General features: G+C 39.6%; 1 protein-coding gene across 7 annotated transcripts in view; it reads right to left on the bottom strand.

Moving 5' to 3' along the window:
* The window catches only part of pde4d (phosphodiesterase 4D, cAMP-specific), a 669903-nt gene that overhangs the window by 369798 nt on the left and 273515 nt on the right, over positions 1–26590 (bottom strand). Inside the window, exon 1 of one of the 7 annotated variants that reach the window (XM_059989360.1) lies at positions 9672–9693. The exons of the other annotated variants lie outside the window; for them this stretch is intronic. The gene's annotated coding sequence lies outside the window, so the exon portion shown is untranslated. Of the gene's footprint in view, positions 1–9671; positions 9694–26590 lie in introns of those variants that run through there. 7 annotated transcript variants of the gene reach the window in all.

Raw genomic sequence — 26590 nt, 5'->3', positions numbered from 1 at the left:
AGATTATGGTTTAAACAGAATTTTAAATACTCGAATGCTTTCTATTCTAATGCCAATTTTACGGGGTTTTCTCAAAGCAACGGTTCTTCCTTTATAGCAACATAGATTCTAGCCATTTTTATTAATTAAATTTCAGATTATTTATTGATTCACCTTTGCTTTCAAGTAAACTGAGCATTTAAAACGCAAAGTTAAGGTACATATAATCAATGGACATTTCATTGTTACTATTTGCACTAGTTAGCAGTTATATCTGACTGCAGATTTGTTATGAAATTTTTATCTGGGCTTTAATACAATACCGTATGTTCATTTTATAATCCTCCAAATATGTGCTTTTGCATGGAATACAAAGCATGCATATGGATACATACAATAGTCAATGTTGCTGCAAGAAAAACTTCAGAAGGTTAGATAAAATATAATAATCAAGATTGATATAATATTAAAGTAATAGTCTGTTAAAGTGATGCTATAACTAAGCTACAGCAGACTTCAGACACCAGCAAGCAAAGGAAAATGTTGAACCTGCCTGAGGCTGACTGTGTGGAGAATGGTCCAAAATATTGCATTGAAATACCACTGCATCTGACTTTTATCTTTAGGGGAAAAGTTCAGGAAGAAGCAGGTGGAAACAGATTTCCTGGTTTTCACTTGTTTTCCTGGGACTTCCCGGGCTTTCTCTTCTCAGAAAAGCCATGATAACCAGCATCTTAATAACAAAGAGGAGGCATTTCTGAATACTGCATCTATTTCATCTATATTAGCAGCTGCAAATCAACTAGCAGGGAACCCAGTAAAAATAAAGTATTCTCTGGAGGTTCGAACAATCTCACACCAAAGTTACAGCAGGTGTTTGAAAGAATCATGTAGATATTGAGAGCAACTGATTGAGAAATAGAGACATTTCTTTGGAATAGCCTGGTCTGATTAAGAACTAGCTACAAGTCCTAGAACATCAGACTGTGGTGTCCAAAGCAAAAACCTCTGAATGAATAACAAAAGTAGATGTTTGTAATATTTTGCTCTATTTCTTTCAATTCTATCATCCAGTAGCACTCACATCTATGGCAAAGAAGTGCTTTGAGAAGTTGGTTATTGCTCGAATCAGCTCCTGTCTCAGCAAGAGCCTGGTGGCCCACTGCAATTTGCCTATGGCCACAATAGGTCTACAGCAGATGTGACCTCATTGGCAACCCTGGATCATCTGAACAATACAAATATCTTGTCAGGATGGTGTTTATTAACTACACCTCAGCATTTTACATCATCATTCCTACAGTTCTGATTGAAAAGCTCCAAAACCTGGGCCTCTGTACCTTCCTCAGTAATTGGATCCTCGACTTCCTCACCAGAAGATCACAATCTGTGCGGATCGAAAATAACATCTCAACCTCAATGACAATCAACACTGGTGCACCTCAGGGATGTGTGCTTAGCCCACTGCTCTACTCGTCCTATACCCATAACTGTGAGACGAAGCACAGCTCAACTGTTATCTGTAAATTTCCTGATGACACAACTATTGTTGAACAGAATTCAGATGGTTATCAAAGGGCATACAGGAGTGAGATATAGCAGCTAGTTGAGTGATGTGGCAGCAACACCATTACACTCAACATTAGTAAGACCAAAGAACTGATTGTGGACTTCAGAAAGGGTAACATGAGGGAACACAATCCAAACCTCATAGAGTGATCAGAAGTGGAATGAGTGAGCAATTTCAAATTGCTGGATGTCAATATGCCTGACAGTCTATCCTGGACCCAATACATCAATGCAGCTACAATGAAGGCGTGACATTTCATTAGGAGTTTGAGGAGAATTGGTATGTCATCGAAGACACTCGCAAATTTCTACAGATGTACGATAGAGAGCATTCTAACTGGTTGCATCACCGTCTGGTATGGGGGGGGGGGGGGAAGGTGGGGTCTACCGTACAGGATTGAAATAAATGGCAGACTTGTAAATTTAGTCAGCTCTAATATGGGCACTAGCCTTCATAGTATCCAGAACATCCTCAAAAAGGTGACATCTAGCACTAAGGACCCCAGTCACTCAGGTCATGCCTTGTTCTCAATGCTATCATCAAGAAGGATGGACAGAAGGTGAAACAGCTTCTTCTCCTCTGCCATCAGATTTCTGAATGGACATTGAACCCATCAACACTACCTCACTACCTTTTTTGATTTTTATTTATACTGTATATATATATATATATATATATATATATATTTACTGTAATTCACATTTTTTCTATCATTATTGAATGCATTGTACTGCTGCTGAAAAGACAACACATTTCATGGCATATGACTGTGATATTAAACCTGGGTCCAATTCTGTTTCTGATTTAAAATGTTATTGTGGATTAGCTTTTACCCCACCCAGCTCTAGAATGCCACTTGAAAGCCTCCATTCAAAGCTGAAAACTCATTCCTCCAGTCATTTCTTACAATAAGACTTCTGATACCAGTGATCAGCCTTAGGATTTTCTTCATTCCATTTGGTGCTTGTATATGTCACTAATTTTTCAATCAGGATGTAAATAACCAAGGCATGAGGTAACTAGAACCCTTCATGTTTTGTGAACATCTTAGACTGTTTTAATTACAAGTTGTGACAAACTTGCTTTTGAAGTTCACATGAACCACATCAATCACACTGTCCTCATCAATGCATTTATTACCTTTTCTAAAAATCATTGAGTACAGTGAGAATAGGATTTAAATTTTCCACAAATGCTATTAAGTTTGTTGGATATTAGGTTTTATCACTAATTTGATGATCATTTTAATATTCAAGTCCACTGAGATATCACAGTGGCCTTTATTTAAATCATTAATTATTTCTGTGCTGCCCCTGCAGTTTTCAAGGTAAAGATCAGCAAATTTGAAATTATGCTTAGTATTTTCAAGCAACCTTTCCTGTAAAAAAATTACACATGAAAAATTTGCCTTAAGGGTTCAACAATTGTTTTACTTTACAAAAGAAATGCTTTTAATCTGAAGAAAAAATGGAGACAATTTATACACAGTTGTTCTTCAGTGTTACGTTGGTACTGTAGTCCATCAAAAAGTCAAGAACTTGGGGGTTCTACTGCTATCTGTGGAAGATTATTGGAAAGGCTAGAGAACCAGGGTAATCAGCAATATGCATTGTCAATTTACCACAGAAGCAGCAGTAGGAGATTAGAAATTATAGCAGATGAAAGTCTGTTATAAGTTTCCCAGCTGTTTTGTCTCTTAAGTGGACAGGTTTGTATGAACATGGGTTGTCTACTGTAAGCAATGATTGCTGCCAAATAGAATTAATAATAAAATTTAAATCATTTGCTTTTTGGCATAGAATTTCAGCCCAAGGACAATCTCTTCGTCTAAGACAAAGGCTCCTGGGGGGAAAATAAAAGAGCCTTTACCAGCTATCTTTAGACAGATGTTAATTACCAGCTTTATCCTGAAGTATTAAAACAGCTTGTGTGAAGCAATTTGCATTCAACAAACCGCTCTCATATTTACAGGGATGTATTTTGAAATGTTATATTTTCCTCTTATAAAATCAGAGATTAATTGTCTGCAATTGCTGATTGAATCCTACAATGCAGCATTGGAACACCAAACAATCGACAGAGTCTCCTTATCAATCAACTAATGCTTAGTTTCTCATTTTTCTATATATCCATGCAAGAAACAAAGCTGCTTCTGCCCATGTAAATGGTGTATATAATACGGTGTAATCAGCAATATTAAAATTGGCATCTATACACATGGAAAATGGTTGTCACTTTTTGACCAATGTAAGTGAATTATCATTTTAAACAAGGCTATTTTAAGAGCTCAGAAGTACATGGGTTGAGGCAGCACTGCTACATGTTTGGTGTATATAGAAGGACTGTACTTAAAAACATTTATCTTTTTTTAAATGGAATTTTATCACTCCCAGCACATACATACTGCAATAAAATTGAGTAAGTAAAGACAGAAGGTACTTTTTCTATTGCTAGTAACTACCTACTGTTAAAGCTGATCTGCCTTAGACAAGGTACATAAATGTTGAAATCAAATTAAATATTTTTGTGCAGCTTCTTTGCAGCAGTAAATTTTTTTGGAACCATTGAATATTTTCCAGTGAAGGTCAGTGTAAGAGCTGTTTTGATGGAGACAACAAGAACAGTAAAACTTTCCTGACTTCTGCTTTATCTTGGAATAAGTGAAGTATACATTTTCTAGTCTTTAGCAAAACAGTATATTTCATTTCACTTTGCAAGATTATCTTACAATGGTAATAGTTCTTGGATACAAGCTTGGCAAAATATCAGAGGGGAAAAATTCAGAGTATTTGGCGTCTGTTCATGTTCATTCCAAATGAACAGCCGTGCCCATTTAAGGTAGCTCTTGATCTAGGCACTTGAGAAATAAAAACCCATCTCCCGTCCCACATTGCAATATATACAGTACAAAACACAAAGGGCAATATATGTTTGTATACGTGTGAGAAGTATTATTCCTCTTGAGGAACAAAGCTGATGACTCAGACAAGGTTGTATGGGCAAAAAGAGGTTGAAGGCCTCTCCTTAGCTTCAGTAACATGTTTATATCTTGATCTCCTGACCTTCAGCTTCATTTTCCTGGCTAAAACGTTTTGAAGTGCTATGATTTCACACTCCGTGAATCCTTTCTTGCAATCATGCTTCAGTGTCTGCTTCAGTACCAAAACAGTGATTACTAGAGTCATTCATGACATTGTAATAAAGCAAACCTATTATTCCTCGACCTCCTTGTAGCCTTTGACAGCACTGATCACAGATTTCTCATCTACTCCCTCTACCGTCTACATCATCATCTAGCAAGGTGGAACAGTACTTGCCCAGTTCCATTCTTATTAATTTGATTGTTAACAGCATGTTTCTTCTTTCTACACTCAGACTGGTACTTACAGTGATCTCCAGGGATTTATTCCACCCTTCCTTTTTCTCACCCGTTTGTAATTCCATATGGCACCTGAAACTTTAGCTTTAGCTACCATGTTACTTCACATAATCACTATTACTCTTGACTACTCCACTTTGTTCTAAATGATCAGGGTGTTTACCTTTCACAATGTGTATAAAATGTTCTACAATTAAGTATTTGGAAGATCCACCAGAAAACTTGTTCTATCCCCCTCGTCAGGAACTGAACCAGAATTTTTACAACCACAGTGTATTTACCTCTGTAACTCACACATGGATTGAATGGATTGAATGGATTCCTTTATTTCATGAAACATTCTGCTGCACCTCTCCAAATTAACTGTTGAGTCACCCATTTTGTCCTTGCTAACTTGCACTGGCTCCAGGTTAAATGATATTTCTGTATTAAAAAGCTCATCATTGTTTTCATGTTTTTACAGTCCCAGCTCAGCAATCTTTATCCACACTTCCCCTTCCCAATAAGGGATGTATTAATTCTTTATGTCTGAGGACATTCCGATGTTTTTCCTTTAATTTTTCCATCTGTCCAATCACCGCCCAGTTTTTTGGAATACAGGCAAATAATGGTCTGCAACAACATTTACTCATCTTGCTTTTAGTATTTCATTGGAAATTACATTATCATTTTATTTGTTATGGTGTTATGGATAAACAAAGAGACCAATGTGTGTCTTCATTCCAGCACAGAAATACATTCTGCCGTCATCAATCGTGGCAAAATTAAGTAAGTGTATGGCAGAAGGGAGCACCTGGTGATTAATTGAACAAACAGGTACAAGTAGAATTGACCAGATGGCTGCTGAGCCCAAAGTACTCTGACATCGCAGGCTTTTTTTTGACAAAGATACTTGGTAATTCAGCAACACAGTTTGAGACAAATGTGAGGAGCCTGCACAGAGGCCAGGGGCATAGTAGAGCATCTGTGCAGTGCAACAGATTCACTTGACTGAGAAACAGGCAGACCCTTTCCCATTCATTGAAATCAGATGTGGTTTCCATCACAAGTATTGGCTTCCAGCTTAGAACTAATGGAATTCTCTGGATCACCAGTTGACTATCTGATTGAGGTTACTAAAAAAAAGTAGAACTTTCACATTCTCAATTTCCCAGTGGGCTTGGCTGAAGATATCATTGATAAAAGTTGACCTTAAAACTTATTAAGAATGGAAGCTGTGTAGGTATCTCTTCATCTTCTAGATCAGGCTTTCCTAGTCAGAACTTCAATCTTTATGTTATTTTGTCTAATCTAACTCCTTGTTATGGTAAAATATTGTAAGGTCCAAATCATCATTAATCCCAGCACACAATCGGCCACCTGGATTTGATGATATTTCCAGATTTGTCTCTGGGTTTGAACATTTCCTTGAGAAGTACGCATATACTCCACCAAGGTTCTGGTAATTTCAAACCTGCGACTGGAAAGGAACTGAGTGGCATCTTTGACACTTTGTGTTTCAAGAATGTTTCACCATTGTACAAGGAAACATGGACTGTTCTTTAACTCCAAATGCAGGCTGAATATAGATGCAGAATGGACCACTGAGTAGTCTACTTGCACAAGGATGCTGAATGAATATTATTCTACATTACTACAATGCCTTCAACTTCATTCAGCCCTTGGAAATATCTTGAGATCATAAAAGACACTTTATTAACTACGCTGTTGTTGTTGAGTGCTGTCGAGTCGACATCGACTCATAGCGACCCTATGGATGGTGTAGTTGTCCATTTGGCTTTTGTGGCAAGATACAGAACTAGATTGCCAGGCTTTTCTTCCATGCAGATACTGCTACTGCTGTTGGGACCTGGCTGGATTCGAATTCAGGACCATCTGCCTCAAAGTGCAGGTCTGATGCCACACCACTGGCCAACCCAATACCAGTATATATAACAGTAAAGTATGTAGCTCTGTTCCCTCCTTGAACACAGTAGGTACACACACAGAGTAAAGAGTAGAGCGCTCAGGAACGTTAAACAGAGCATCCTATGTGTCAAGTCCATAGATCCCTAAAAATGTCAATGCAGGCGACCAGGGTGCCGAGGAAGGCATACGGCATCCTTGATTTCATAGGTCAAAACATAGAATAAAGAAGTTGCAATATTATGTTGCAAGTTTACAAAGTGCTTCTTTGGATGGGGCATTGTAAGCAGTTCTGCTCAGCACACAATGGAAGGATATGGATACGCTGAGAAGAATACAGTGAAGATTCATCAGCATGTTTCCTGGACTACAGGACAGTAATTATCGGGAGAGATTGGGTATATTGGGCTTGTTTTCCCTACAGCACAGGAGGCTGAGGGGTAAGATGCCAGAGCTATATAAAATTGTACGAGGCATAGGCAGAATATATGGAATTTTTCTACCTTAGTAGGTCAGAAACAAGAAGGCATTGGTTCAAGGTGAGAGAAAGGAGATGGACTGATATTAGGAGGAGATGGATTGATTGAGATGGAGTCTGATTGATATCTGACACTCACTGATATAGGAGCTGATAGAATCAGATACAATCATGATGTTTAAGTGACTTATGGACAGACTTTACAAAGGCAAGATACAGAAGGATATGGACCTGACTTGGGCATATAGGATTTGTGTAGTGGACAAAAGGCCGGGCTGACGGCATCAGTGCAATACAAATCTATGACTCTTTATTCAGGAAGACTTGTTTGGTGAAAGGGCCTAAAACACAGAAAATAAACAAGAGAAAATCTGCAGATGCTGGAAATCCAAGCAACACATACCAGTTGCTGGAGGAACTCATTAGGCCAGGCAACATCTATGGAAAAGAGTAAACAGCTGACGTTTCAGGCCGAGACCCTTCAGCAGGACTCACAGAAAATATTCCACTTGAAAAATTAATGATGGTAGGGCAGGAATTCTGAGCAACTGCTATTTTATATTGATGTCCCAGTGACTGCAGACCTCCTTCTTATTATTAAATATGATTTTTATGACTTTACTGAGATGTAAGCACATCTGCTACAAAGCCTTCGAGATCTGCAAGCATTTCATTATCAAAATATTGTGCGCTGGGCCTAATGGGTACAGATGTGAAGAGATCTTGCTGCTATTTCAATGACAGGGCAGTTTAAAGGGTGGCATTTGTTTGTTCCTACTAATTCTACAGTTACTACTTTAACATTAGCACAATGATGGTAAATCAGCTTGAACAATAAGCTCATGGAATACAAGTACTGAAGATTGAATTTCAGACGCACCTCCATCTTCAGCTTGTCTACTTTATCTCTAGTCAGTAAAGGATTGAATGGTATCTACTTCTGATGGTTTCCAAAGGTTGTTAGGCAGAATTATATGGCTGGACTTACCTAGCTTTTTGACATAAAAACAAAACCACAACTTGCACTGCTTTTGGAAATTATTACTGGTTGTAACAGTTACAAAACTAAACAACCACACCCCAGCCTGATTACAAACCAGTACAACCAATAAATGGATCAGTGTTAATGATTTTTGTAATACATAATGACTGTTTCAATTCTTTTGTGAAATTGCTACAAGACATAAAATAGTATAAAAGAATTTTTAAGCTGTCTTCCATTTTTCCCCTCATGAACACCCTATAGCTAACCATGCAAAAAATGATATAAATGCAATAAAATCCACCAACATTAACTCTTAAAATCGATTGAAGTTTGGTGAAAAGGCAATTTCTATTTTCTGTAATGTAGTTTCAAAAATGAAAGATACTCCCAATCTGATTTCCTCTTAGACTTTCTAATTTAAGTTTAAGTTATCCAAACACAAGAGATGTTTGCATTGGCTCATGAGCAGAGGTTTTCAAACCTGAATAGAAGTGCCTGGTACTTCCAGAACTTTCATAATAAGGTCATCTTTCATTAGCACTTTAACTTTTAGAGGAATTTTTATCAAGTTGTTTTTTTTTTAATTAACTTTCCATTACAATAAAAGAAACCCTGTTTACTAAATCAGCTTCCTGAAAAATGTACTTAAAATAATGTTCATGTATTCGAGGAGGAAACATTCCACAAATCTGGAATTTTATACTGACCCCATTTCATACAGTGACCATGTGATATGGACCCATCAGACCATCGAGGGGTGCCTTGTAGTGGCAGGACTTGATGCACCTGAACGTCATTTATTTGAGTTTATTATAGTTGTTTAATGACTACTTTTATCATTAAGCTGTCACTGTATTTTATTGTGACGCTTATTATATAAACACAGTTCCCTTATGCTTCTCATTCTTAAGAGGTTAGTTTTTGATTTCAACACACATGTGTTTCCTTGTATTTTATGTTCTATATAAAATTATTCTGGACCAGTGCTAACGGATGAGTCCTGGATTCGAGTTCTGTGTGAACTACCATTCTGTGTGCACAAGTCCTAAGTAAACGAGTTCTTAGTTTAAATATTCCTGGTATTATTCTCTGAATAAATCTTCTACTACTGAGTCCTGAATTTAATCCACACCTAGGTTGGTATGCCTAAAGGTCGTTACATTGAGATCAGAATAATTAATCATTTCATAGGTTTCCCAAGGAATCTCTTACCACTTACTAACTTCAAGCATTCAGCAATAAAGTGCTTCAAACTCTTAAAAATGTTGCTAAAAACAATTTTGTCCAAAGACTATTATAAACCAACATATTGGAAAACTTGCAAATAAAAAGTAAAATAAAATATATAATCAAGAATTTAATTAAAAAAACATACCTTTAAGTATTTTTAAAACATTCTTATCTTGCTCTGCTTGTTAGACCTGACCAAGCACATTTAGCATCAAATGCCTAGAGATTATATGCAGATTAAACATTTGCTGTGTGAGAAGTACACAAAAATTTGTGAACAAAACCCTAAAAATTAATCAATCTGCGTCAGTCTTGTGGACAATTGAGGAAGCAAGACATTTAGATTATGAGTGAACAGAGTTACAGATTGGAGGAGAATAAGTCTTTAACCAGGGTCGTTGAATAAATGTTGATAGTGGCTGGTGGACGGAGGAGAAGGACTTAAATTGTCTGGGTATTTGATCCAGAGGTGGGGTAGATTCTGCAGCTCTTTAGCAGTATTGGCATCAACTTAGGGGGAAGAAATTATATTTGGGAAAGTCTGAGGATGCTGTTTGGAAGGGAATAGGTGAGGATGGTACTCTTGAATATGTAGGGTTTATGGTTGCGGAGTGAAGACAATGAAGAAAGGAATGGGGGAATCAAGAGAAGGTAGGCCCGGTGCTGGTGGTGGTACCCATTGTTCAATTGCTTTGTCAGATCAGGGAAGAATTCTGGTGAGAAGAGCATGGAGATTTGGTCATGTAATTACCGACGGGCTTCTACCTGCACAGGATTCCCAATGGGAACTACTCACAGAGTGCCATTTCATGTCACACAGAGGGAGGCTTCACAGTTGCTGCAAAATACTTCTTTAGCAGGAGTGGCCCCTTGTGGGTCAGTTGTGTATTGCATAAAATTGATGATTATGTTTTCCCCTCTTCCCACCCAAGCACAAATTTAAAAAAACATTACAGTCCATGCAGTATGTCTATGATTCTCCTCAATGTTTTACGTTTTTGAAATTGTACCTGTAGCGCACCAAAACATGGTACAAGTATTCTTGCTCACAAATTTGCTGGAGGTGTGGTAACTGACATCTGGGACTATAGTGATCAGAGAGTGGTACAAAGAAGAAATAGGCCCTTTGTCCCATCCCATCCAAGCCAACCAAGAAGTCTATCTGAACCAGTACTATTTCCCTACATTTGGCCCACATTCCTCAACACCTTTTCTATCCATGTTCCTGCCAGAATGTTGTAATTCTACCCACCTCTAAACCTTCATCTGGCAATTCCACAGACTGATCAACCCGTGTGAGAAAGTTGCCCCTATGCTCCCTCATAAATCTTTCCCCTCTCACCTTAAATCTGTGTTCTCGTTTTAAACTCCTCTACCTTAGTGAGAGGACCGACCACTCACCTTACCTGCACCCCTCTTGATTTGATATACCTCTGCAGTGTCGCCCCTCAGCCTTTCCACCCTCAGAGACTTTCCTCCTAGGGCAGAAATGGCTAATGCGTGCTGCCAGGGATACTGGCAGGGCAGATACATTAGGGACATTTAAGAGACTCTTGGACAGGCGTATAGATGAAAGAAAAATGAAAGGCAACGTGGAAAGGAAGGGTTAGATTGATTTCAAGTAGGTGAAAAGGTCAGTACAGCATTGTGCACTGAAGGGCTTGTACTATGCTGTACTGTTCTATGTTCTGCTTGTTACTCAAGCTCTCCAGTCCTAGTTTCATGATCTATATACTGTATATCATGGGGAATTTAAAGTTCCCACCCTACTTTTGTAAAATTAAGGGCAGAGTTACACAGATTATATAGTGACTAGTCAATATAGGATCTTGCTTCCTTACAAGTTGGCTTATTTGTTGACTGATTTGTAAATTAGCAACAACAAGTACCATTTGTTTCTTTAAGCAGTACCCATTCACCATCCCCCTTATTTTTTTTAAATCAACATCAAGTAAAGATTCATCATTAACAGCACTGCCTAAATGTTTTCAGTCTTGGAAATAAAGCCCAGATCAGAGGGGAAATTAAAACAAAGGCCTAGAAATCTCATTGCACAGCAGAGCACCACCTACACATGCTATAAACTACATTTTATTTGGAAAAATCGATTGCTCAGAATGAGTGAATATTTACTGTGCATCTACTGAGCAACAGTAAAGCTTTTGGGTCATGAAAGGACCTGAACAAATGAAAAGGTGTTAAGTATTGTGCAATGTACATTTGGACATAAATTCCATGAAATTTTCTTTTGCTTGTTTGGTCCATGATGTCATAAATCAGTCTTTCTGAAGCAGTCCTCCTCAATGAAAGCGGAATGGTTTAGTGAAAATGAAAGGGCACCAGACTCAATCCTCTTGAGTTGGTCATCTTCACACAGTGAGTTTCCATTGCAATTTTTCCTCAGCCCACCCGACCTCAGCCATCATCCAGATTTTAATGCACACCATGGCCTCAAAATAACTTCAACAATCTTAAGGCCCCAATTCTACCCATCATCCCTCACTAACACCTTACATGTCCTATGTAATAATATTTTTCATGTGGCCCATCACATATTTCCCATTTAAAGTGTTCTTTTCCACGGCGTTCGACTGAAGTTTTTTTTGAACCATTAAAAATTTACCAGCCATTGGTGACATTCCAAAGTAAGTCCATATCCTCAAAGAACGTGCACATGCCGTCTTCCCACCACCTTCACTGTGATAGAGCTCCTCTTGTCCTCACCTATCACTCAAGATTCTCCACATCCAACACATCCACCTTTGCAACTTCCGCCATCTCCATAGGGATACGACCACTAAGCTTATCTTTACCTCCCCCGCTCCTCCACTTTCCGTGTTTCCCTCCCCTCCCCACTAATCTCCCTCCCAGTACTTATCCCTGAAAGTGGCCCAAGTGCAACACCTGCCCCTTCACCTCCTCCCTCACCTCCATTCGGGGCCCCAGGCAGCCCTTCCAGGTGAGGCAACAATTCATCTGTGTATCTGCTAGGGTCGTCTATTATGTCTCCTTATGTCTCAGGGTGCTCCTGATGCATCCTCCTCTACACTAGTGAGGCCTGTCAGAAATTGGGGGTCTGCTTCGTCAAGCACCTCCACTCCATCTGCCAAAAGCAGAAATTCCCAATGGCCGAATATTTTAATTCTGGTTCCTATTCTCATTCCGACACGTTGTTCCATGTCCTTCTCCTGTGCTAAGATGAGGTGGAGGAGCAACACCTTATATTCCGTCTGGGTAGCCTCCAACTTGATGGCATGAATATAGATTTCTACTTCTGGTTAAAACATAATCCCCCCCCCCCCCAATCTATTCCCCACTCTGTCCCCTTAACTCTTCTCACATACCTATCATCTCCCCCTGGTGCCCCTCCTCCTGTCATTTCCCCTATGGTCCACGCTCCTCTCTTATCAGATTCCCTCCTCTCCAGCCCTTGACCTTTCTACTCAGCTGGCCTCACCTAATCACCAATCACCTTCCAGCCATCCTCTTTTCTCTCCCCACATATTTTACTGGCATCTTCCCCTTTCTTTTCCAGTTCTGAAGAAGGGTCTCAGCCCAAAACACAGACTATTTATTCATTTTCACAGATGCTGCCTGACCTGATGAGTTCCTCCAGCATTTTGTGATTGTTAACCTTGGTTTTCCAGCGTCTGCTGTCTTTCACATGTTTATTCCAGAATCAATACTGACCTCTGCAGGCCACTTACAAAATGACAACATAGTAAGATTACCCAAAACCAGAACCTAAATCTGATACCTTCTGTGGTGTGGACATTTGGGATCCAACATGAGTCCCACAAAGTCAAATACCAAAGTGAGTTCTGCCTTAGAAGCCCAATGGAAGAGATCACCATGTTACATTGATTCAATTTATTTACAAGAGTTGCTATCTGCAAGAAGTGTAGACAGCTTTCAAGGATGGGTCCTTTGCCAGCAACATGGGCCTCATAAAAATGATATCAATGCACACCTGGTTTATTCGGCTCTGATCAGTTCAGTAAAGCACGGCAGAATCAATCCACACGCACCTTTCCCACTATGAAGTACCCTGAGGAATCCTTAATCACCAAAAAGAGAAGAGGTTCCAATTCCGCTGTGAGCCTGGGTCCATATGAGGCTGGAGACAGCCTGTGCTGGGGTTGGAGGGTGAGTGGGTGGGAGGGAGGAATGTGGCTTCCTTTGTTGTGGTTGTTTTGTTGCTTGTTGTTGTTTTTGTTGTGTTCTGTGTTGGTCTGCCTCGCAACGTGGCTATGTTAACACTGGATGGTGTGGGAACACTTGTGGGCTGCACACATCATATCCTCGGGAGAGTTGGCTGTTAATGCAAATGACACATTTCACTGGATATTTTGATGTACAAGTTGTAAATAAATCTGAATCTTGAACTTTCATCTGCTTAGCTGCAATTTGTTTTTGTTTTGCTGCTCTAGACACTGATTCTCTAAAAAAACACTCGCAGACTGAGTTCAGAGGTTAAAATTGTGCTTTTATCTCTGAATTAAACTCTCAAGTTTCCAAATCAGGAAGTGCAGCAGCAACAAGCAATGTAGCAAGGCCCCGCATGGACTGAAAGAGTTGGAAAGGATTTACAGTAGGTGGTCGGTCAGAACCAGATCACATCCAAACCTTGCAGAAGAATAGTGTGTAAGGAAGCTGAGTATCTAGACAGACCATAACCTATTGATGCCTCTTGCTGCAGTGACAGCTGGTGCTTAATGTTAGGACCCACAATGGAGTTACAGGTAATGCATCGCTGATTCATTCAAATTTGTTTCAGGCACTATTTTGACATTAGTCAGTTCCTGAACACATATTGATCCAATAGATCACTGACACACCATTCATCACCAACTTCCCCATAGAAGCTTCTTCATCATTCTGTGCGTGACTGACGTAAAACACTGTTTTAAGTATCACATTCAAATGGTGAAGGTGGGGATTACTGGAATAAAATCATTGTCATGGCTTTTTTATCTCTACAATCTGTTCTATAACATGGTGCATCACAGATCTGGAACAGGCACTTTGGCCCACAATTGTTATGCCAGACTAATTCAATCAGTAGTCAATAGACATTAGACAATAGGTGCAGGAGTAGGCCATTTGGCCCTTCGAGCCAGCACCGCCATTTACTGCGATCATGGCTGATCATCCACAATTAGTACCCCGTTCCTGCCTTCTCCCCATATCCCTTGACTCCGCTATCTTTAAGAGCTCCATCTAACTCTTTCTTGAAAGCATCCAGAGAATTGGCCTCCACTGCCTTCCGAGGCAGAGCATTCCACAGATGGCCACAGATGGTCAAGTGGCCACCCAACTAAACTAATCCCTTCTTCCTATACAATCCTTTAATTTCCTGATCATTTATGTGCCTGTCTAGGAGCCTCTTGAATGCCTCTGTCACAGGGGTTCCCAAACTTCTTGATGCCATGGATCATTGCTATTAACCAAGGGGTCCATGGACCCCAGGTTGGGACCCCCAGCTCTATTGTAATTACCTCTCCTCTCAACCCTGGCAGCACATTCCAGGTACCCACCACTCTGTGTAAGTAAACCTGCCCCACTCATCTCCTTTAAATTTACCCCCTTTTCATCTTAAATGGATGCCCTCTGGTATTAGACACTTCAACCCCTAGGATAAAGGTGGTAAGGGAGGCAGGTGCAATGTCAGCAATCATTCCGGAAGGACTAGTAAATAAAACCAAGGATTTTAAGATCAGAATTTGGAGTATTGTGAGCAGCTTTGCGCCCCTTTTCTAAGAAAGGATGCGCTGGCATTGGAGAGGGTCCAGAAGAGGTTCACGAAAATGATCTCAAGAAGAAAAGGGTTAAAGTAAAAAAGATCACTCCCTACTTGTACATAGTTCTTTCCTTTTGCTTGTTTTTTCTTTCTACACTTTTCTATAAGTGTATACCTCAGATAAATACTTTGTGGAGATTTGTGATATGTATGATTATATTATATATATGTACAATGTTTGAAATACATCTTATGGAAATGTTTGATGATGAACTTCAATAAAAAAATAAATTACAGAAGAGCTTTGGCTGGTTCTGGACTCGTACTTGCCGGAGTTCAGAAGAATGAGTGGGAATCTCATTGAAACCTTCTGAATATTGAAAGGCCTAGATAGAGTGGACATGGAGAGGATGTTTCCTATAGTGGGGAGAGTCTAGGACCAGTGGGCACAGCCTCAGAATAGGATGACGTCCCTTTAGAATGGTGGAATTTCTTTAGCCAGAGGATGATGAATCTGTGAAATTTATTGGTATAGACCACAAAATCAGGTATATTGAAAGTGGCAGTTAGAAGGTTCTTGATTAGTAAGAGTATCAAAGGTCATCGAAAGAAGGCAGGCAAATGGAATGGAGAGGGATAATAAATCAGACATGATAGAATGGTGGAGCAACTCGATGCACCGAATGGCCTAATTCCACTCCTATGTCTTATGGTCGTATGGAAAGGATACTGATTGTCGACCCTATCCATGCCTCTCACAATCTTATAAACCTCTATCAGATCTCCCCTCAGCCTCTACTGCTCCAGAGAAACCAATCCAGGTTTGTCCAACCTCTCCTTATAGCACATGCCTTGTAATCCAAAGCTACATCCTGGTAAATCTCTTCTTCACCCTCTTGAAAGCCTTGACATCCATCCTAAAATGACACAACCAGAACGAAATCCAATACTTCAGAGGCTGCCCAACTAAAGTTTTATAAAACTGCAACATAATCTTCAGAGTCTTGAATTTAATTCCTTTACTGTTCAAGGCAAGCTTGCCAGATGGCCTTTCCACTACCCAATCACCCAGTGCAGCTATTTTTAGGGAGCAATGAACGTAGACTCCAAGATCCTTCTGACATCAACAGTGTTAAGAGTCTTACTATTCACTGTGCATTATCTCTGTAACTACTAGGTGACCATCATCACACACTGGCGGGACTTATTCTTCCATCTGCGTATTTAGAACCTGCAGTTATTGTCAAGACTTTTATGAATGCCATCAATTCCCAAAGCCGCACGTTTCTTCAGGTATGGTGCTATCCGCCTGGATGAGAGAAGATCCTTTCCCAGAATCAGAGGAGTTCCCTAAGGGTGTCTCAATGGATAGCTTGGCAGAGGATGTCATATAGCCTCAGCAATAATCAGCAGGAATTAAGGGAACAAAAATGAATGGAAATCCCAGGCAGGTGTATGAATAACATGTTAGTAATAGCAGATGATTTTAATTTCCCTAATATTAACTGGAACTGCCATAGTGATAACAGATCAGATGGGCAGAATTTAAGTGTGCCCAGGAAATTTTCCTGATAAAGATGGCCCCACCAGAGTAAAAGCTATACCAGCAAATGAGACAAGAAAGGGGCACTTTGGGACCAGTAACCGTTGTTTTACTGATTTTAAAATAGTTTTGGTAAAAGATAGGACTTTCACAGGTTTAAGTCCTGAATTGATGCAAGGCTAATTTTGATGGCATCAGACAAGAATATGCAAAGGTTGATTTGGAAAGTATATTCACAGGTAAAGAGATGTCTGGCGATTGGGAGGTTTCTTTTTTTTTAAAGAGAGACAGGAAGAGTTCAGGACAAACATGTTCCTGTTAAAGTGAAGGGCAAGGCTGGCAGGAACATTGATTGACAAGGGGTATTGAAGCTCTGGTCAGGAAAACAGAGGTATATCAAATCACAAACAAGAGAAAATCTGCAGAGGCTGGAAATCCAAAAAAACACACACAAAACACTGGAGGAACTCAGCAGGCCAGGCAGCATCTATGGAAAAGAGAACAAAACTGCCAAAGAGTTTCAGCCCGAAACATTGACTGTACTCTTTTCCGTAGATGCTGCTTGGCTTGCTAAGTTCCTGAAATGGATGTATATGTCAGGTATAAGGGACATAGCAGTACTTGCAAAGAAGAAAGTAGAAGGGCAAAAAATGAGACGAGAGTTATCCCAGGTAGATAAGATACAAGAGAATTTTAAAATATTCTATGAGAAATCAGGTCTCATAAGTTTGAATGAAGTTATTGAGGAGTTGAGGAAAATGATTAACATGGGCAGTGTGGTATACATTGTCTACATGGGCTTTAGCAAAGTCTTCGACAGGATCCTGCAAGATTGGCTGAAGGTGGCATACATGGCATTCAGAGTAAGTAAGCAAACTGGTACCAAATTGGTTTGGTGATGGGAAGCAGAGGGTGGCAGTAGTGGGCTGTTTCTCTCGACTGGTGGTGTGCTGCTTGGATCAGCATTGAGTCCTTCGTAGTTGATTGTATATATTAATGATTTGGATAACTGCTGTTAACATGGTTATTAGCTTTGCAGATGATACCAAAACTGGTGCTACAGTAGAGAGGGAACAAATTTGTCCACAGTTACAGAAGAATCTAATGGGAAAATGGGCAAAGGAGCAGCAGATGGGAATTAACTCAGAAAGTGCGAAGAGGTGCATTTTAGGAAGTTAAACCAGGCCAGGACATAGAAAGTGAATGGCAAACCCTGGGGAATATAACTGAACAGTGAGGCCTAGGGGTACACATACTGTTCTCTGAAAGTGGCAACAGAGAAAAACAGGCTGGTGAAAAAGATGTATGGTATGCTTGCCTTCATTGGACTGGGCACTAATATGGAAGTTAGCATATCTTATTACAGTTGTATAAATTGTTGCCTGGGCTACGTATGCAATACTATGCGTGTAGCTCTAGTCACCACAGTACAGGAAGAATGTGATTAAAATGGAGAAGAGATTCAATGAAATGTTGCCTGGACCTGGAAGGCGTGAGTTATGTGGAGTGATTGGATAGGCAGTAGTGAACTATGCTCAGGGGTGAACTTATAGATAGATAGACACTTTATTGATCCCGAAGGAAATTACAGTGTCACAGTAGCATTACAGAGCATTATAAAAAGTTTATTAAATTATTGGTGGCATAGATGGTCATAATCTTTTTTTCCCCAGAGCTGCAGAGAAACAAAAACTACAGGACTTGAGTTTAAGGTGAGAGGGAAAAGATTTGAAAGTGATCCAAAGGACAAAATTTTTCCAAGAGGGTGGTAGGTACACGGAACAAACTGTCAGAGCTGGTAACAATTGCAATGTTTAAACAAACATGTGCACATACTCATGGATAGAGGGGCATGGGTCAAATGCAGGCAAAGGAGGTTAACTTTGACAGGATCTTGGTCATCATGGATCTATTAATCTGTGATTGTACAGAAACCTAATGTTCAGGTCAGTCAGCAGAAAGAAATGGCGCTGAAATTTACTCAGGCTACTAGGTCCCTGCAGGGGCAGCATATCATGGGTTACACAAATATACTCAGTGGTTACAGTATTAGGAACCTCCTGAACTGAATAAAGTGGCCACTGAGTACACGTTTGTGGTCTTCTGCTGCTGTAGCCCATGGTTCAGCTTGTTGAGCATTCAGGGATGCCCTTGTGCACACTACTGTTGTTATGCGTGGTTACTTGCATTACTGTCATCTTCCTGTCAGCTTGAACCAGTCTGGCCATTCCCCTCTGACCTCTCTCATTTACAAGCCATTTTTTCCCCCACAGAACTGCCACTCACAGGATTTTATTTTCGTTTTTTTCACCATTCTCTGTAAATTCTAGAGACTGTCATGTGTGAAAATCTAAGGAGATCAGCAGTTTCTGACATACTCAAATCACCCCATCTGACACCAACAATTATTCTAGTCAAACTCACTTAGATCATATTTCTCCCCTATCTGATGTTTGGTCTGAACAAGAACCTCTTGACCATTTCTGCTTGCATTTATACATTGAGTTGCTGCCACATGATTGGCCAATTAGATATTTGCATTAACAAGCAGGTGTACCTAATAAAGTAGAAAGTGATTGTATAACCGAAGGAGAATTCATCAGGAAAGAGCAAATGTTTATTTCGATAAATCTCTATAAACTTCCACCAGGATGCAGGGTACAAATGTTGCTGTTCCTTGAATTATTGCCTTGGGATCAGTTATGCTTCCCCAAGCGAGCAAACAGGGCCTTGCTTTGATGACTCATTGTAAAGCCAGTATCTATCGTGAACCACAGCAGCTGGCTTTCTCTTGTTGTTTGCATTATTTCTTTTCTGGCACATTGGCTGTTTGACTGTCTTTTTTTAAATGGGTTCTATTGTTTTGTGGCTGCCTGTAAGGAGACAAATCTCAAGGCTGTATGTAGTATAAATACTTTGATAATAAATGTACTTTGACTTTGACCTCTGATAATGCAACATCGACTCACTGAGCTAAAATATTGTCAGAAATGATTGTGCTCAAGTCTCCATTCTGGACCCATGCAAGCTGCCGTCTCAGAAGCAAGTATGCTAACAACCGAGCCACTAATATAACTGATTTCCATTTGCTTAATGTTTAATCTTATTTTGATTTCATGCAATGGGTGATACAGGTACATGACTAGTTCTTTGATGGTAAGTGTGACAGTTCCATTACATGATAATTCTATAATATGAAAGAGCTTACTGCTTGTTTTATTCTATCAAGTGGCAGAGTGATTCTGGTGCATGAGAGCTATCATAATCATCAAGGTGGTTTGTGATAAGTGAACTGGAGTCACCGCATCATTTACGGTCTCAATGAGTGATAAGGACGGCTTGAGGAGATGTACAGTATAACCTATGCTTCCATTTCCTACTTTATATTGTATTTCTGCAATATTGTGTTCTGTGTTAATCACTGAACTTCAGCGAAGATTAACTGTTATTCAAACTACCTGAGTTAGAGAGTTAAGTTAAATTATACAGTTGAGAAATGAGCTAATTGAGGAATTTAAAAGTAATGTGATAAAGCGTGTTCATAAAAGCTAAGTACTCAAATTCTTCATCAGATAATACTGAGTATAATCATAACTGTAGTTGGCCCAATTAAAAATAAAACCTATGAGCAAGTTTTTGTAGAATGTGACATGGAAAATCTGGAGCTTACACCCACTGAAGGCTGTGTGTGCAGTCTGTTGAAATCTTTAGAACTGAAGTTCATAGATTTTTGCAGGGTTATGGCATCCGAGATCAAAGACAGGAAAACGGAGTCATGCTAGAGATCATTCACAGCCTAACAGAATAGCAGAAATGGCTGGGGAGTCTGCTGCTCCTGAGTTTCTAACAGATTTTCAGGCTGGACATCAATGCCAAGATCTGGATAAAACCTGTGACAATGTCCTCCAGCTGGTTTACTTTGATATCAGTGTAAAGTTATGACTGCATGACTGCATTTCTTATTAATCAGTGCTGCTTTCTTTCTGGTGTCAAACTGATTCCAGAACAAGAACTATTCTTCAATTGTGGGACTACATTCATGCAGAATTATTACAGAAAGCACTTGGTAATTAAAAAAATAAGATTAGCTTTAAAGATAAGCTTTATTTGTCACATGTGCATTGAAATATTGAAATAAAAACAATGAAATGCATCATTTATGTCAACAAAGAAAACAATCCAAGGGTGTGCAAGGTGCGTCTCCCAAGTGTTGCCATGCTTCCGATTGCCAACAGACTAACCTGAACTGTCTTTGGAATGTGGGCGGAATCCGGACCACCCTGAGGGAACCCACACAAGCATGGGGAGAAAGCACAGACTCTTTCCAGACAATGGTGGGAATTGAACCCCAATCTCACTGGTCCAGTAAAGTGTTACCCTAACTGCTACGCTACTGTGCCACCCTTAAATTTATATTTAAAAATTTAAAAATTTATTTCTCAGGTAACAATGAGGCATAAAGTAATGTACGGTGTGGTTAGTTTAGTGGCTGGAAAAAACTTGTCCTTTACCACCTCCCTGTGGGTTTGGATATAAATAGTGAGGGCATTTTCACACCTCATCATTGAAGAATTTTGTGCACATCTTATTGAATAAATGATGATGGAATTAATTGGAGAGTTACTGAAATTTCGAGAATAATTATGTTCCACATTATTAGGGGTTTTCATTGAATTTGATTTGAGTAAACCATTGTGCACTGCCAATTCCATCCTTGATTTTCCTTGTAGAGCCTTTAATGTGTCTGACACAACAGCATACTGAGAAGGCCGGATATGTATAATTATGTTCAACAAACCTTCTGGGAATTTAGATCATGTTTGAAAGTGCCACTCCTGGTCCAAGCAGGTTCCAAAACCATGCAATATAGCTTTTACCAAAGAACTGGACACTGACCTACCACCTGATAGTCCACTTCCCTCACCAACTTCACCAACAAGTCTACAGCTGAACCTATTTCCTCCCCACTATCAGTCACCAGCAGTTTAAGTGCAAGAGTCGAGCACTGTTTTTAATAAGTAACTGCATTTTGTTTTGCTATAAGTGTTAGTTTTCATTACTAGTGGTTTGACTAAACACTCAGAAACATACTGCTGGAGCAGCATGCAATTCAGAATTGGGAAAAATGGATTGATGCTCAAGCTGAGGAGGAATATTGTTTTTATTTTGCTGCCTTTGTGCATGATTCCACATGATGGCGCGAGAAGTAAGAGCGCATAAGATGGGGAATATGTGGGGACAAGAGACTGGAAATCTGGAGCAACAAACAAGATGCTGGAGGAACGCAGCAGGTCTCGCAGCATTCATGGTGGGAAATGGACAGTTGGGATTTTTGGTCGAGACAGGGCAGATAACCAGTATGAAAAGGTGAAGGGAAGGGATAGAGCAAGAACCAGCAAAAAATTATGTGAGGAAGAGTAATAAGCAAATGGAGAAGGGGGAGTGGAAGTGCTGATTGAAGCTGGGAGGTATTTTATTTATTTATTGAGATACAGCATGGAAAAGGCCTTTCCGGTCCCATGAGCCATGCCGCCCAGCGGCATCCAATTTAACCCTTGCCTAATCAAGAGACAATTTTCCTACTAACTGGTACATCTTTGGACTGTGGAGGGAGGGCAGGGAAACCGGAGTATCAGGAGAAATCACACACATTCCACAGGGAGGACGTACAGACTGCTTACAGATGATGTCAGAATTGAACTCTGAACTCTGACACTCAGAGCTGTAATAGGGTCGTGATGACTGCTATGCTACCATGGTGCTCAAGTGGTAGAAATGACGTTATCCACTTTGGAGGAAAGAATAAAAATGGCAGTTGTGGAAGGGATTGAAACTTCAAAATGTTACCATGGTAAGGTATCTGGGGGTCCTGGTACCTGAAACATGAAGGATTGGCAGACAGGTTCCTCAAAGTATCAGGAAGGCTAATGAATGTTGCCTATTAAGGCAAAGAGCAGGGAGATAAAAGTCAGGAAATTTTAATGCAATTTGACAAGGTATTGGTGAGCTTGCACATGAAGCTACATTGCAATTCCACCATTACAAAACACCTTCACCATTTCAGCATTTAAGAGGATCACTTTATGTTCTCTCACCCTCACACCACTTGCTGCCCCACTGGCATTTTCCCTGACCAAAGGGAACATGGTACCAAGAGGTGCAACACCTGCTCTTTCACCTCTTCCCTTCCCACCATCCAGGGAGACAAGTAGTCTTTCCTGGTGAAGTAGTGGTTCACTTGAATTTCTTCACAATCTGGCTGCCTCTAAATTGGAGAAAAAAAAATGTAGATTGGCTGACTGCTTTTTTGAGCATCGATACACAGTATGCAAGAGTAAGCCAGTGAGTTAGGGAATTCAATATCAAGTTCTTAAATAGTTGACCTGTCATTCTGAAGTAATGACCTGGAGGCATTATTTCAGCATAACAGGTTCATTACTTAAGATAGAAATAAGGAGGAACTAATTCTGACATCAGACCAAGAGCTCTTGGAATTCTCTATTCCAAAGAGCTATGGAGGCAAATCTATTTGAGGCAGAGATTGACAGAATTTGAAAGCCAAGGAGTCTTTGGAAAAGGCAGGAAATTAGGGTTGATGCCAAGATTGGATCAACCATGATCTTCTAAAATGGTGGAGAACATTTGAAGATCTGTCCTATTCCTGCTCCCGTTTCTTATGTTCCGGTGTTCTGGGTTCCGACATTTGCTTTATTTTCTCAGTTTGTTCATCCTGTCTTCACTTTTCTAATCTAATTCTTCATCCTCTTGAGGGAGCTTTTATTTGGATAGTAGTGAATCCTTTAATTTGAAATGGATTGTTTAGGAAGACCATTCAGGTTAACTTGAGAGCAGATTAACTGTTCACGGATGTCCTACAAGAAACATTGAATTTATGGAAGAAGGTGGCAGAGGAGGTGTCAGAGGCAGTTCCAATTGTATTTCCAGTTCACTTATCTACCTGAACCTTCACGTCCAAAAATATTACAATTTAACAAATAATTATGCACAGCCATCTGTTGTAAAGCATTCCATGGAGTAGGAGAATTTAAAAATAGAAGTGTACAAGATAATGAGAAGCATTGATCATGTGGATAGTCAGAGGCTTTTCCCCGGGGCTGAAATGGCTAGCACGAGAGGGCACAGTTTTATGGTGCTTGGAAGTAGGTACAGGGAGATGTCAGGGGTAAGTTTTTTTTACACAGAGAGCGGCCAGTGCATGGAATGGGCTGCCGGCGGCGGTGATGGAGGCAGAAATAATAGAGTCTTTTAAGAGACTCCTGGATGACTACATGGAGCTAAGGTAGGCACATGTTTGGCACAGCTTTGTAGGCCAAAGGGCCTGTATTGTGCTGTAGATTTTCTATGTTTCTAAAACTATGAACATGGCTCTTAGCAAAAAGAGTACAGATATTTCACTGGCTTATTCATGAAGAAATTGGAAGCATAGTAATTGTTTCTATCTGGCTATTAAAAGAACATTTCATCTCTTTGGCACATGATTGCTGCCTTAGATGAAGGAATTATTTTACTTATTGGACCAACACTTACCTTCTGCAGTCCCACTAGCTCACCTCAAGAAGCACTCTCATCTTTGAGATAGTAGATTAGTAACTCTTGATAACAAAGGCCTGAACCAAAAGCCCAAATAACAATTCCACTATCAGTAGTCGAAAATGTGTTGTTCATGCAAAATATTAAAGAAAACCCTTGTCTAGACTCTCAGGTGGATTTAAGTGATTCTGTAGCATTATACTAAAAACAGGGAAATAGTCTTGGTGTGCTGGTGAATATTTATCTCTTCACCAACATCAACAAAACAGATCATCTGATCATGGTCTTCCTGCTTCCTAAAGGACATAGCTGGATGGAAACTGTTTCATTTCTTATATTGGAAGATTGACTGAAATAAAATAAATGAAGAAACACATTGAAATAGGATGGCACTGGAGGCTTACAAAGACTATCAAGGTTTCAAGAGAACAACAGAGTTATAAATATTATGTGCAAAGCATTATGCCATTTTGATTCCGAAGAAATTAATTTTGTGCATCTGAGCTTCATGGTAGGAGGAGAAAAACAACCAAGACTTTGCATCTCCAACTTAATAACTTTTGGAGAGCTCTTAAAATGGTGATTCCCAACATACTGCTTGAATTACCATTGATCCAAAGTGATGCATGGACTAGTTGTCTCCTACAAATTATGCCATCCTTTAGAGGTGGGTTCCAGCAGCAGAAATGGTGGGGATTAGGTCACCTAATGAATCCAAAAAAGACGACAAAACTATCATCCTACTTAAAATTCAAAAAGAAAAACTGCGGATGTTGGAAATCTAGAGTAAAAGCAGAAAGTGTTAGAAAGACTCAACAGGTCAAGTACCATTTATGAAAGGCGAAAAACAGTTAATGTGTCAGATTGGCAATCCTTATCAAAATTGTGTCCTATATAAACATGCCCTCTCTCCACAGCCAAGGTCTATTTTAGCAGATGAGGCTCTCATTTTTCATCTGTTGTGTATTGCCCGAAGAAAATTGAGAGAGTGGCATCACTATATGTTATCTACCATTGGTATCACTCAAAGAGTGCCCCAGCAGCCTCTTGGTATAAGGCTGCTGTTCCTGCCTGGAATACAGTACTGAATTGAAAATAAATTTTATTAAATAAAAATGTGATAAATGGTTGAATTTCTAGGCCTAAAAATTGTTTTTCTTCTACTTGATGTATTTACAAGAATGGTTAATGAGATGGTAAAGACTTATGTCATGACCTAAAAGATGTAAATTACGACTCACTAAACCCAAAGGATAGGAAGAGGAAAGGTGAATTGATTATGATTGATATTTGAAGAGAGCAGAGATAAGCAACAGGACAAAGAAAGTTCAGGTGCGAGGAACATGTGTCTGAGCTCCAGCTCGTGTCACATCTCAGGTGACATGGTAGTGACCACGTGGGAACTGATTTATAAAAATGTAACATTACTTGAACACGACAGATCATTGCAATGCCTTAATTATTCCAAATAACCTTCAACAGATGAAGGCCAAATGTGATTGAGTCTTCTATCTATGTCAAAATTGAATAAATGCACAGAGTCTTCAGAGTACCATATAATTGAGCTAATGGATTGTCACAGCTTGTTCTACAACTTGGCTTTTGGCTTCTGGTACGGTTCAGTTTCTTGCTGCTGCTGCTACTGCTTGTGGCTTTCCAATCTATTGTGTTGCCTCAATTTATAATCGTGAATCTAAAAAAAAAATGTGAGAAAATACTTTGAGAGAACAATAAACACATAAAGGGTCTCGGCCCAAAATGTTGCCCGTACTCTTTTCCATAGATGCCGCCTGGTCTGCTGAGGTCCTCCAGCATTTTGTGTGTGTTGCTTTCATTTCCAGCACCTGCAAATTTTATCTTGTTTGAGAAAACAAGGATTGTATTTGGTAGTATAAAAATTTGGTGTCAAACAGCTTTAGCAAAGTAAGGAGAACTGATAGGTATATGCCTTAAATTCTTTGATGATCTTTTTACTGTGACATTTTCACTGTCAGACAGCTAATAAGATTAAATATAGCATAGAAAAGAAATAATTCACATAATCAATGTGAGCAAGAACAATCATGTATTTTGAATGACTGCATTTCCTATCAAACACTAACAAAGTCCACCCTGGAACTTCTATTAAACCAGCAACTCAATGTTATGTGCCGTTCAGACAAAATTAAACAAATAATCATAGCTTTCTTCAGGCTATATGGTTACACAGAAAAATACATTTCTGAAATGT

Source organism: Hypanus sabinus, chromosome 14, assembly GCF_030144855.1.
Source record: "Hypanus sabinus isolate sHypSab1 chromosome 14, sHypSab1.hap1, whole genome shotgun sequence".
Lineage (NCBI taxonomy): Eukaryota > Metazoa > Chordata > Chondrichthyes > Myliobatiformes > Dasyatidae > Hypanus > Hypanus sabinus.
The sequence above is the reverse complement of the archived record's forward strand: the minus strand, read 5'-3'. Positions and strand labels throughout refer to the sequence as shown.